This window comes from Leopardus geoffroyi, chromosome X (genome assembly GCF_018350155.1).
Source record: "Leopardus geoffroyi isolate Oge1 chromosome X, O.geoffroyi_Oge1_pat1.0, whole genome shotgun sequence".
Taxonomy (NCBI): domain Eukaryota; kingdom Metazoa; phylum Chordata; class Mammalia; order Carnivora; family Felidae; genus Leopardus; species Leopardus geoffroyi.
This window is the reverse complement of record NC_059343.1, coordinates 81,419,359-81,432,204: the sequence shown is the minus strand read 5'-3', so window position 1 is coordinate 81,432,204 and position 12,846 is coordinate 81,419,359. Positions and strand designations below refer to the sequence as shown.

At 37.2% G+C, this 12,846-nt stretch overlaps 2 pseudogenes; both read left to right on the top strand.

Moving 5' to 3' along the window:
- The first annotated feature begins 879 nt into the window (after nt 1-879).
- Nucleotides 880-1,746, top strand: LOC123594294 (annotated as a pseudogene).
- Nucleotides 1,747-1,829: 83 nt separating this feature from the next.
- Nucleotides 1,830-11,537, top strand: LOC123594399 (annotated as a pseudogene).
- The last annotated feature ends 1,309 nt before the right edge of the window (nt 11,538-12,846 follow it).

The following is a 12,846-nucleotide window of genomic DNA, read 5'->3' as shown; positions in this document are numbered from 1 at the left end:
TTGTTGAGGTATATTTGTACTAATGGCATCTAATCCATGCCATTTAAAACACTTTTTTTGATGAATATTGTTCTTTCTGGTTGGACTCAGAGTGTAATGTAGTCTACTAACTGATGAATGGATAAGGAAGATGTGGTATATACATACAATGGAATACTATTCAGTGATCAAAAAGAATGAAAACTTTGCCATTTGCAACAGCATGGAACTAGAGTGTATTATGCTAAGTGAAATAAGTCAGTCAGAGAAAGATATCATATGATTTCACTCATATGTTGAATTTGAGAAACTTACAGATGAACAGGGAAAGGGAAGGAAAAATAAGATAAAAACAGAGAAGGAGGCAAACCTTAACAGACTCTTAAATACAGAGAGCAAACTGAAGGTTGATGGGGGGTGGGTTAAATGGGTGACGGGCATTAAGGAGGGCACTTTTCGGGATGAGCACTGGGTGTCATATGTAAGAGATGAATTACTGGGTTCTACTTCTGAAGCCAAGACTACACTGTATGTTAACTAACTTGAGAATAAATAAATAAATAAATAAATAATAAATAAATGTAATTGTAAGCCCTTACTCTCCGAATAGATACTTATTTATTGATTGAACATCCTTTCTGTCTAAATTCCATGCCTATTTCCTCCTTAATAATTACAAGCCTATGTTTCTCAGGCTAATAACTCACACAAGGGACAAACTCTAGTCACTGCTATTCTCAAAATGATTATTGTTATATAAATAAATATGGCTGTAACAACATAAGTTGTGCCTTTTCTGGGTGCTTATTATTTTTATTTCATTTTCCTCATCCTTTGAGTAGGCTGAGCTGTACAAGTTTAATATTGATTCCTATAGAGTCATCTTTCTCATCTCGCAAGATGGTGGGTGAAAAAGTTGAGAAGCCGGATACTAAGGAGAAGAAACCTGAAGCCAAGAAGGCTGGTGCTGGTGGCAATGTTAAGAAGAGTAGCCTCAAAGCTAAAATGCCAAAGAAGGGGAAACCCCAGTGTAACAGAATCCCTGTCCTCGTCAGTGGAATTGGCAGATATTCCCCATTGGCTATGTATTCCAGAAAGGCCATTCAGCAGTGAAATCCAGGGTTGAAAAGAAGAAGAAAGAGAAAATTTTTGCTACTGTCACAAAGCCAGTTGGTTATGACAAGAATGGTGGTACCAGAGTGGTTAAACTTTGCAAAATGCCTAAGCATTATTCTGCTGAAGATGTGCCTCAAAAACTGTTGAGCCATGGCAAAAAAAAAAAAAAAAAACCTTTCAGTCAGCATGTAAGATGGGTGGATGCTGAGATTTAGCACTCAGCACTCCTGGGACCATTTTGATCATCCTCACTGGGCAACACATAGGCAAGAGGGTGGTTTTCCTGACGCAAATGAGCAATGGCTTGCTACTTGTGACTGGCCCTCTGGCCCTCAAATGAGTTCCTCTACATAGAAAACACCAGAAATGTATCATTGACACTTCGGCCAAAATTTCAACAGTGTGAAAATCTCAAAACACCTCACTTCTGCTTACTTCAAGATGAAGAAGCTGTGGAAACCCAGACAGCAGGAAGGTGAGATCTTCAACACAGAGAAAGAGAAATAGATTACAGAGCAGCACAAGGTTGATCAGAAAGCTGTGGACTCGTAAATTCTGCCAAAAATCAAAGCTGTTCTCCATCTTCAGGGCTGCCTCCGCTCTGTGTTTTCTCTTACAAAAGGAGTTTATCTTCACAAATTGATGTTCTAAATTTCTTACAAAGAACCTAATTAAAAAATTGATCCATTAAAAAATATTGATTCCTATCATTGTGAATGTCAGAATTGGTAGGGATGGTCTCCATGAGGAAAATGAAAGTGATGGTAAATTGTTGCATATATTAATTGGCTTCCAATTAATTACACAATACCACCTGGCCACATTTCAGCTGTGCTGAGAAAGGCCTGAGTGCATAATTATAGCCTTATCAAGAAAGATGCCAGCCTTTAGGGTAAGATCACAATTCCTCACCTTATCCCCCAAATATATTTATGGGATATATTTGACCTAACAATGACATATTCACACAGCCTGGAATCTGGAAGCAAAGAGACCCACCATTTGAACCCTTGCCTTTTCTCTTCTCTCAGTGTTTAGGACACCCATCTGTTGAGATTCTTAGTATGACTTTATGAGGTCTTCGTCCACCTAAGTTTAACCACTAGAAATAGCAAGATCTGTTCAGCAGCCTTTGACCACCTGGAGGTCCACTTTCATGTGTAGCTGAAGGAAGAGGTTATCTATATACATATATATAGATATATATTTTATAGATATTTATTTTAAAATAAAATAACACATAGGAAGAAATGAGGGAGTTTTGCTTTTGCATTTAAATAAAATTTTCTTTTAATGGCTAGGGCAATTGTTATGCTTTCTTTTCTTTTTTTTTTTTTTTTAAATTTTTTTTTTTCAACGTTTATTTATTTTTTGGGACAGAGAGAGACAGAGCATGAACGGGGGAGGGGCAGAGAGAGAGGGAGACACAGAATCGGAAACAGGCTCCAGGCTCTGAGCCATCAGCCCAGAGCCTGACGCGGGGCTCGAACTCACGGACAGCGAGATCGTGACCTGGCTGAAGTCGGACGCTCAACCGACTGCGCCACCCAGGCGCCCCTCTTTCTTTTCTACCTAAAGGGTGTAGACTGCCATAATCGCTAGCAGAGCAACCTAAAAATACAACAGTTTTCTGTGAAGAAGGACGGAACTCTTCACAAGAAGCTTCCTAGAGTGTCTTAGTGTGCATTTTCTATAAGCTCAAGCCTAGAGGAATTCAAAACAAGGGCCTTCTGATTCCTGGCTATTTTTCAAATACAATTCCAGTTGATTTGAGTGAAGATTCCAAGTGAATGTTAACCTTCCTTCCTTTCTCTCTGTCTTCCTTCCTTTTTTAAAAATTATAAAAGAGCTTCTATGTTGAAAAAAATTCAAATATTACATAAGTGAAGTTTCATCATTCCCCCCTTTTTTTGATTATTACAATAAGTTTGGTTAATATCCATCACCTCACATATACATTTTTTATTGTGATGAGAACTTTTAAGATGTACTCTTAGCAACTTTCAAATATACAGTACAGTATTAACTATAGTCACAATACTGTACAATGACACTCCAAAAACTTATAACTGGAAGTTTATACCTTTTGACCCCCTTCATCCATTTTGCTCACCCCTAACCTCCACTTCTGGCAACCACCAATCTGTTCTCTGTTTAATCGCACTCTTCAGAGGTAACAATTGTTAACAGATTGGTATAAATTCAGAATTTTAATATGCATATGTAAACATATACAGTTAGATATATAAATTATTTTGGTTTATATAAATTGGATGGTATTTTATATACTTTTCTATGTTTTCTAATTTATCAACATATTATGAATAGTTTCCAACATAAATACATATAGAATTCCCTCACTTCATGATTCCATAGTATCCCATTTTCAATCTATTTAACCATTCCCCTATTAACAGAAATCTCATTTATTTCAGTTTTTTCTGTATGAATTATGCTACAACAAATGTGTTGTATGACACAAGGTTCTTTTTGGTAACATAAATTATTAGAAATGGAAATCCTGGGTCAAAATGTCTACATATTTAAATGTTGGTAGATTGTCAAATTTCTTTTTACAAAAGCTGTACCAATTTAAACTCTACCAATGTCTAAGAGGGCCTATTTCCTATAACCCTTACCAATACAGGGTATCTAAATCCTGTAATTTTTTGCCAGTTTGAAAAGTTTTTTTTTCCAGTTCAGTGTTGTTTTAATGTGTATTTCATTCACAGTTGGTGAGGCAGAGCATCTTTCCATATGTTTGATGGCCATTTATGTTCTTTCTCTTGCAGGACCTATTTTCATCAGAAATTGCAGAGGGAAAACAATCCAGCTTTTGTGACAGAGCTCTGGTAATGAAAAAGGTGTGTCTCCTATACTTACTCTGAAAAAGCAAAAGATACTTCTTTTCATTAGAAGTACAAATATGCTTTTTTAAATGATAAAGACTAAAAGGAAAGTAAAATGTGTCACTCTGTGAAAGATACACAGATAGGCTTCATAGTGTATTTCAGAGACACTAAAGCAATTGAATAGAGGAAAACAGAGAAATGGATTGCTGAGGAAGCTGGCAGTGTACTTCTAGCCATCTATCCACTTGTTCATTATTTGAAAACCATTCAATAAATATTTTTGAGCACTTATAATATGCTAATCACTGGGTATCTGGTGGTGAGCAAAGATCCTAGTTTCTGAAGTAAGATTGACTGGTTTTGAATTTTGGCTCCATCTCTTACACTGTGATCTTGTGTGAGTTGCTTAATGTCCTTGTGCTACAGTTACCTCATCTGTAGAATGGGTATAAAAATAGTATGTACTGCATAGGGATGTTGACAGGATTAAATGAGATTAATGCAAGTAAAGTTCTATGCACAGAGTAAGCTTCTAACAAGAGTTATATTTACAATTTTTGACAAATGGATTTTTACTTCCTACCCAAAATCAACTATAGAGAGAGAAGCCAGAGGGAAACAGATTCCAGGAAAAATATCAACAACTATGGCAATACCACTGTGAGAAGTCCCTGGAGAATCTGAAAACTGCCTCGAACTGATGTGTGTAGAAGTTAGATGGTTGTAGCTTGGTGCAAGGGATGATCAGAGGTATTGGTGATGGGATAGGGCAGAACAAAACTTCTAGAGTTCTGTTCCTTATGATCCCTTGTATATCCTTAGTATAATTTCCGCCTACCTCATTCACTGAAGAAATCAGCTGCAATAGACCAAACTGCCTGTATCAGAAGGCTCATGAGTAGATAGGCACTGCAAAAGTCTTACTGGAGTGACTTGATGGACATAAGGATGGACTAACCAGTTGCCCTCTGACATTCATTCCTCCACCTCTCCCCCTCCAAACTCTTTGATCTGATGGTTTGCAACTCAAGGCAACTAACAAGAAGAGTTGCCTCATAAGGTGCCACGGTGCAGGAGTAACAGTAGTTCTGTGGTATCTGGGACTCTTCACTAGGACTGAACTAGAGCCTGGCCCTTGATCCTTGACCCTTTTTTGATATACATTTATGAGATGCAGTAGCTGATACCCCCAGGAAATAAGAATAAGCATACTTAAACCTCTGAGAAGGATGGATGACTACTATAGAAAAGGACAACAAATTGAAAATATATACCATTTAATTCAGAATTACTGGAATAGATGGGCTAATAATTTAAAATATACAAGGTAAATATATTTAAAGATTTAAGGTAATAAATTAGTAATATGAAATAAAATAATTTTAAAGGATCAAATGGAAAATATTAGCCATAAAACATATATTTATGTACATATTTACCATTTCTGACACTCTTCATTCCTTTGTGTAGACCTCAATTTTCATTTCATAACATTTTACTTCAGCCTGAAAACAATCCCTTGTCATTTCTTTTTAAATATATTTTTATTATGGAATAGATTTAGATTTATACAAAATTGCAAAGATGGTACAGAGAGTTTACATATACCTTGCATTCTGTTTCCCCTACTGTTAATATCTTATATTAGTATGGTACATTTCTCACAACTAATGAACCAATATTGATACATTATTATTAACTAAAATCCATACTTTTTTTTATTTCCGTAGTTTTTAATCTCGTTTCTTTTTTCATTTCTAGAAACACATCCAAGATACCACATTACACTTATTTATCATGTCTCTTTAGGCTCCTCTTGGCTGTGATGGTTACTCAGACTTTCTTTGTTCTTGATGACCTTGACAATTTTGAGGAATACTGGTCGGGTATTTTGTAGATTGTCCTCCATTTGGGTCTGTAGGATGTTTTATTCATGATTAGACTGGGTTATGTGCTCTTGGGAGGAAGACACAAAGTTCACTTCTCATCATATCCTATCATGTGTACATGCTATCAGCATGATTTATCACTGATTATATTAACCTTGATATTTGTCGGAAGCAGTGTTTGTTAGATTTCTCCACTCTAAAGTTACTCTTTCTCCTCTTTTTCCACACTGTTCTCTTTGGAATGGAGTTATTTTGTGCAACCCACATTTGAGGAGTGGAACTTAGGCTCTACCTCCTCGAGCGGAGACAATACCTAATTTATTTGGAATTATTATATATAGGAGGTTTATTATGGGTATATTATCCTCTATTTGTTTACTAAATCTTTTATTTATACCAATATGGACTTATGGATATTTGTTTTATAATTTGGGTTATAATCTAATACTAATTTATTTTCTTTTTCACATAATTCCAACTTTGGCCACTGGGAGTTCTTTCAGTTGATTGCTGTATCTCTTTGACATGACCCCATCATTTTTTCTTTTTTTAACACTTCCTTAGTTTCTGGTATTACAAGATGCTCCAGGCTCATCTTGTCTACTCCCATCTGCAGCCTTAGAGTCTGCCATTTCTACAAAGAGCCCTTGTTTCTTTTATTGCAGAATGATATTAGAAACCAAGATCTGGGCACTGGGTCTAATATTTCCTTTTGTGCAGGTTTGCTGGTGACAAATTCTCTCAGCTTTCATTTGCCTAGCAAAGTGTTCCTTTGGTCTTTATTTTTGAAGTTTCTCCCCCCTTGGATATAGAATTCTTTTCCAGGTTATATTCTTTCTGACAAGAAGTCAGTATTCATTCTTATCTTTATTCCCTTATATATAAGGTATTCTTTTTCTTCCTCTGACTGCATTTAGGATTTTCCTGTATCAGTTTTCAGCATATTGATTATGATGTGACTATACATGTTTTTCTTTGACTTTATACTGCTTAGTCTTGTGGAATTTTTTGGATCTGTGAATTCACAGTTATCATCAAATTGGAAAGCTTTCAGCCATTATTTCTTCAAGTATTTTCTCTGAACCTTCCATTCTGGGACTCCAATTGCTTATAGGCTACACTATTTGATATTGACCCACATGCCACTGAGGCTGTGCTCATCTTTTCTTACATTTTTTCTCCTTCTATTTACAAAAAAATTTTTTAATAGAGAAAGAGAAAGGAGAAAGAGAGAGGAGACATAGTGCAAGCAGGGGAGCGGAAGAAAGAGAGGAAGACACAGAATCCAAAGCAGGCTCCAGGCTCTGAGCTGTGAACACAGAACATGACATGGGGCTTGAATGCATGGACTGTGAGATCATGATCTGGGCCAAAGTCAGACACTTAACTGACTGAGCTACCCAGGCGCCCCTCATTTTTTTCTTCTTCTTGGGCTTCAATTTGGATAGTTTCCACTGCTATGTCCTCAAATTTACTCATTTTCCACAGTGTCTAATTTGCTGTCAATCGTACCCAGTGAAATTTCCATTTCAAATATTATATAGCCACCTCTAATACTTTCATTTGGTTCTTTCTTATACTTTCCATTTCTTTCCTAATTACCTCAATATTTTACTTTAACCTTTGACCCTTCTTTAACTTTTAACCTTAATATTTTAAGAGTGATTCTAAATTTTTGTCTGCTAATTCCATCCTCTCTGTCATTTCTGTGTCTTTTTATGTTGTCTGATATTTCTCCGGGTTATAGGTCATATTTTCTTGCTTCTTCACTTGTTTAGTAGTTTTTTTAATTGGTTGCTGGATATTGTGAAAGTTTTATTGTTGAGAGCCTGGATTTTACTTTTACTTTAGAGAATGTTGAATTTTGTTTTGGGAAGCAAAGTCAGTTTCATATCAGCTTCAAATTTTCAAGGATTGTTGATAAGTTTTGTTATGGTAGGCCTAGGATAGCCTTTATTGAAGGGCTAGATTATCCCACACTAAAGTGTCATCATCCTGGGGTCTCTACTTAAATTTCTTGATTCTCAACATTTGTCTGCTATGGCTGGCTGGAAATCAATCATTTCCTAGCCGTGTATGAGCTCTAGGAATTGTTCATTCCCCAACAGTTGTTCTTTGCCCATTCTCATTGGAATTTTGCTTTATGCATGTAGAGCTCAGTACGTATCAAAGATTCAAGGGTGTTGCTAAGCCAATTTGTAGAGTTCTTTCTTTGCATAGCTCTCTCCTCTCCACTTCTCTGTTCCACTAATTGTAGCTGCCTCAGCCTCCCTGAATTCTGATCTCTGACTCTTCAAATCAGCAAGATCACTATGTTGTGCTTGGACTTTCCATCCCTATGCTGTTGTCCAGAAATTGCCTGTAGGCAGCAAGGTGAGACAATCATAGAGATTATCTCATTTTTTCCCCTTCTTTCAAAAATTGCAGTCTTGCACTGCCTGTTGTCTATTGTCTGAAAACAATTGTCTCCTATATTTTGTTCAGTTTTCTAGTCATTTATGGTAAGAAGACAAGACCGTGCCAGTTTCTCTGTCATGAATGTAAGTGGAAATTCTATTCATAAAAAATATAATAATTGAAATTAAAAAAATATGACTGACGGAGTTAATACCAGTATAAATTTAGCTAAGGAACAAATTAGTGAGTTAAATATATAATTGAAGAACTTTCCTAGAAGATAGCAGGAAAAGGTAAAAAGATAGAAAATATCAAAGAAAAGATGTAGGATATGGAAGATGGAAGTAAAATTCCAACATCAAATAAAAGCAGTCCAAGAAATGGAGAAAATAAAAAATAGGGAGAAGTAACTACCTTAAAAAATAAGGGACAAATTATGGAAAGGGCTCAAATGTCCATCAACTGATGAATGGATAAAGAAGATGTGGTTTATATATACAATGGAACACTACTTGGCAATGAGAAAGAATGAAATCTTGCCATTTTCAACAATGTGGATGGAACTGGAGGATATTTTGCTAAGTGAAATAAGTCAAAGAAAGATATCATATGTTTTCATTCATATGTGGAATTTGAGAAACTTAACAAAAGAGCATGGGTAATGGAAGGGGAAAAATAGTTTCAAACAGAGAGGGAGGCAAACTGTAAGATACTCTTAAATACAGAGAACAAACTCAGGGTTGATGGGGCCCAGGGTGGGGAGGGGAAATGGGTGATGGCATTGAGGAGGGCACTTGTTGGGACGAGCACTGGGTGTTGTATGTAAACGATGAATCATGGGAATTTACTCCTGAAGCCCAGAGAACACTGTATACACTGTATGTTAGTTAACTTGACAATAAATTATATTAAAAAAAGAAATAATGGAGATAAATGTTTTGGAATTGAAAAATAATGAGAGACTTCATGTAGTAAAGAGTCATAGAGAGTCAAACAGGAGAGAAAAGGAAAACTTATACTAGATACTCTATAATAAACATTAAGAGAATCAAAGAGAAAATTCTAAAAGTGTCCTGAAAGAACAAATGGTGCACCTACAAAGGAACAAGAATCAGGTTGATCTCAGACTTCTCAATAGCAGCATTACATGTAAGAAGAAAATAAATTATCACTGGGGAGATTAATAGGTGAGCGTCACAGAGAAAAAGGCTGGGAGAGAGGAGAAACCAGAGGAAGAACTGAATTAATTGGTAATTGATCAAAAGCTTCCACAGCTATAGTTTAATGGTACAAAAGGTCTTGTGCATATCTTCAAGAAGAGAAAATTAGTCATGATTTTTCCCCACTGGATCATCTTTCTTCTCTGGAGTTAAAAGGAATAATTTCATCTTGCATTTTTATTACATTTTATACAGTTAAAATTATGTTAATATTCATTACCACATTTAAACTTTTTTGGAACAGAAAGCTCGAATGTTACTGTGTTCAAGTAGTGTTGTTTGCCTTATTGTATAGACCAGAAAGTTGAGACCCATTAAAGTTATGCCATGAATTGCTCACAGAGCCAAAACTAGACCCCTACATTTCTAACTCCCACATTTATGCTGTTTCTTCAGCATAATGAAGGAGCATGAAAACTCTGGAGAGCCGGGTGGATTGTGAACTGATTTGTCCAATGGACCTTGCTTGGAAAGGCCTTTTGGCTGGGAGTGGGCATTCTTAGATGAAAAGGTAATTGTGTCACTCATGAGAAGGCTGTATTTGGCTTATATAACATGATTGTCCTAAGCTCTGAGATATGATCAGATAATGAAAAAAACATCTCTTTTCCCACTTGGAGTTCTTATTAGTCATTTATGTGGATAAGGTTTTATTGGGATACTTATTGTAAATGTGACATACATGAAGAGTGGTTGCAATTGCATTTTTAGAGCATAAATGTATGATAATGAATTTCATGGCAACTCATACAAATCTCCTTGTCTTAAAAGCTACCAGCAGGAGAGACATAACTCTGTCAGAGAAATGACAGAAAGAAACCTCTCTTCTAATTTTTTCTTCTTAAATATGAAATGTCTCTTTCCCATGGAGCCCATAAAGGCTTTCATGTTATCAACTATACATGAACATTCTTTTTACCAACTACCCTAAGGTTCTAAAAGTCCCAGTGAAGGAACAAAAAAGAGCATAATAATTCTCAGAAACTGGCTAAGCACTACAATCTCAACACCTCCTAATTAGAGGGAAATGGAATCACGAATGCAGCAGTGTGTCAGACCTAAGACTTGTCTCCTCTTTGGTAGAGTTATGAGCTTCAGAAAACCTGTTCCATCAGTGTAGAATGTGCTCTCCTGATTTTGTAACTATGCTTTCATTTGTGTCTCCATTTGAAAGATGTACTCTGTGAGAATCTGGAAACCCCTGTCTCCTCACTAGACACACATGCACATACACTCCCTCTCATGCTATGAAAGCACAGCCCTTGCACAAACCATTGAAAATTAAAATAGAAATAAGGATGGATGGAGTCTGAATTGTATGTTAGGACATTTCAGAGCCCTATGTATCAAATTATAAACAAAGCAAATAAAGAACCTGATCTGATAGTGAAGTCCAAAATGGGAGTTCCAGAGTGCCCTTCCAAAGATTATGAGCCACTCAACTTGCCTCTAGAAGTAAGGACCCCAGAAGAACCTTACTCAGAAGAATGCTCTATGGAACTCTACCCAATCTCATTCAGAGAATAAATGCTCTGGAGCATCCTAGAAGATGCCAAAGATGATGCCAATTGACTGTGAGATGGTGGGCACAGGACCCCAGGGGCATATAAGTTCTTTGGCCTGATGTAGCACTGTCAACTACCACGGAGATGTGCTTTATGATGAGTACATCCTTCCCCCCTGCCACATCGTGCACTACCGGACAAGATAGAGTGGCATCTGGAAGCAGTGCATGATGAATGATACACCCTTTAAGATTACTCAGAACCAGATCTTGAAGATACTCACAGGGAAGATAGTGGTGGGGCATCCCATTCACAATTTCAAAGCCCTTTAGTACTTCCACACCACATCCCTCACCTGCAACACCTCCCATATCCTCCCAGCCATCAAACGGAAGGTTGACTGCCTGGAAAATGCTACCATGTCTCCGAAGCATCTCACCAAGAAGCTTCTGAAATGGGACATCCAGATTGGGAAAAGTGGACATTCTTCTGTGGAAGACGCTCAAGTCACCATGAAGTTGTATGAGTTGGCTGAAGTCGGGTGGGAACAGCCTGCCCCAGAATCCCCCAAAAGACTAGTGGCAATGGGGACGCTGGTGATGTGGGAAGGCAGAAGCAGCACTGCACCCAGGAGAAACAGGGCCTTCGACCAGTGGACAGCTCTACCAGCTCCACCTCTTTGCAAACTCAAGTTGTGAGGGAGAGAGAGCTTCCACCCAGACTTAATATCGATTGAAATTTCACCTCAAGTGTTGTGTTCTGTGTCTGGTTAAATATCCCGTGGAAGGTGGAAGGCTCCATGTCAGAATGAGCCCTATACTGTTTATATCTTAAATGGAGCTAACTACAGGTCCCAGGGTGCTTTGCTCCAGTTGGGCCTTTTGACTTTCAAGTGGCAAGGCATACCGAGAAATGTAGTTTCTCAAACTATCTTATCACTAGAGTGGCCACATGTCCCATTTTATGCCTTTTGTTCTCAAGTAATTAGTACGCTTTCTCTCTCAAAAGTACCCTGGTTGGATGATCACACCCTGTTTCACAGACTCTGCTTTTGGCTCAGTCTCCACCTAACCCGTGTTGGGATATTGCCTATTCTTCCCACCTTGATTTCCAGAGGAGCCATACCCTGATGAAGTTCAGTTCTCCTTCAGGTTACAAGGCAGTAGAGATAAGAGAGCATGACTTGGAAATCAATTTTTCTGATTTAGGAAAGCAGTCTCTTTCCTAAAGTAATACAGGATTTATTAAATTTACATCCTACTTGGTAGGTTAAAAAAGAATTTAAAGTGTTTTCATGGTTTTTAGTCTTTTACTTTGCCAAACCAAACCTTTAAAAACTCAAAGTATTCCCTTGATAAATTTTTATAATGGAAACAAATAAAATAAAAATAAAATAAAATGGAGCTACAAATGTAAAAGGTAATTAAAATGGGCCAAAGAAAATGAGCCATGTGCACAGGTGAGTCTGAAAATCTTTTAGGAATAGCTAATATTTATGTTAATACCCTTTGTAATTTTAAGTTTTGAATTTCATCCTGCTTTACACTTGAGGCAGTGTTTTTTATTCCAATAGGGATCCTTTGGGTATATAATTTATTACTGGATTCAAAAGAAAATGTAAAACTCTTGGGAGTCTGGTCTAGCACCAGCTGAATTTTGTATCTTCTTTTTTAGGCCCCAGTGTTGCTTACTTGAGTTCTAGGCTAGATTGCCTTTGGTAAAACAGTGTAGTTGACCAAGTTACTTTTTGGACACCCTCTCCCCCTCCACTACCCCCCAGCTTCCTTACTCTGTCTGGATTTTCTTTTTGTGTTATCTGCCCTCCTCCTCTTCCCCACCTCTTCTCCTCCTTCCCTGCTTCCAGTACTGCCTGTTCTCTTTCTTCCTT